The sequence below is a fragment of the Carlito syrichta genome, unplaced genomic scaffold, assembly GCF_000164805.1.
Source record: "Carlito syrichta isolate Samal-C Ts95f unplaced genomic scaffold, Tarsius_syrichta-2.0.1 Scaffold304465, whole genome shotgun sequence".
NCBI lineage: Eukaryota > Metazoa > Chordata > Mammalia > Primates > Tarsiidae > Carlito > Carlito syrichta.
Genome location: NW_007248561.1, coordinates 212783 through 214436, shown reverse-complemented (window position 1 = coordinate 214436; position 1654 = coordinate 212783).

The window sequence follows — 1654 nt, the reverse complement described above, 5'->3', positions numbered from 1 at the left end:
AAAAAAAAAAAAAAAAAAAAAAAAAGTAGTTAAGGTTGGACATGGTGACTCACACTTGTAATTCCAGCACTTTGGGAGGTTGAGGTGTGAGGATTGCCTGAGCCCAGGAGTTTGAGACCAGCCTGGGTGACATAGCAAGTCCTTGTCTCTACAAAAAAATCAAAACATTAGCCAGGCATGGTGACACATGCCTATTAGAGTTAGAGGTCTGGGCAACATAGCGAGACCCCCTCTACAAAAATTAGCTGGTCATGGTGGGACGTGACTGTAGTCCCAATTACTCAGGAGTCTGAGGCAGAAGGATCATCTGAGCCCAGGAGGTCGAGACTGAAGTGAGCCTTGATCCTGCCACTGCACTTTAACCTGGGCAACAGAGTAAGACTTCAACTCAAAAAAAAAAAAAATTGAGGCTGGTTTTGGCTATTACAGTCAAATGACCCCTTCCCCTGCAAGATATAGTGGAAGATTTGGGCGTTTTTGTTTTGTTATTTGAGACAGGGTCTCACTTTGTCACCCATGCTAAAGTGTACCCAGCCCTAAGCCTCATTCTTTCTTTTATTTTTTTTAGTTGGAGTCTCACTCTGTTGTCCGGGCTGGAGTGCAGTGGCATGCTCACAGCCACTGTAGCCTCGACCTGCTGGGCTCAGGTGATCCTTCTGCCTTAGCCTTCCAAGCAGCTGGAACCACAGGCGTGTGCCACTACGCCCGGCTAAATTTTTGATTTATTGTAGAGATGGGGTCTCGCCAAGTTGCCCAGGCTGGTGTCAAACCTGTGGGCTCAGGCAATCCTCTCACCTCAGCCTCCCAAAGTGCTGGGATTATAGGCGTGAACCACCGAGTCTGGTCAGGAAAATATTTTAATAGAGAAAAATGCAAGAAAAGTGCTGCGCTATAAAGGCATTGCAAAGGTATTTATAGACTGTAGAAATTGTGAAAGTAATAGAAGTGACAGAACGTGGAAAACCATCAACAGCTACAGATAAAATTAAAGATTTCAGTATTTTTTATGATAGCATTTTATCAAATATTCTAAAAATGATCACATCCTTTCCTGGCATCAATAGATTAACCTGATTAATTTCTGAAAAGCATCTGCAAAGTATGCAAGTTAGCAGTTAAGAGAAATTTGTCAAATGATTAGACTCCTGAAACATGGAAACTGAAAAAAAAAAACCTTGTAATTTTACCTTTGACACGAACTGATTTAACTGATGCTTAAATGTGGTGCTCTGAGCACTCATTTATCTGAGGAAAGTTTCCAGCAGTTGGTCTCTAATGTAACTGGTGATTTGTCCTATCCATTCTAGCATATCTTATGAATAAGAACACCAGGCCGATTACCTTTGCCTAGACAACTGTATTTTTGTTGCTAACAAGAAGACTGTGGATTTTTGTTGTTGTTGCTATATTTATCTACACTACAGCCTCTGTGATTTTTTTCAGAGCGTGGCCTTAGTGTCACTGTAACACATATTTCCCGCGTAACTGTATGAATTTGGGTAAAATTATTGATGCTTAAACATTTTTTCTATGCTGGGGCAGTTGCTGGGTAAAGACTAACATAAAAGTGATTCTTGCCGGGCTCGGTGGCTCAGCCTGTAATCCCGCGCTTGGGAGGCTGAGGTGAGTGGATTGCCTGAGCCCGCAGGTTCGA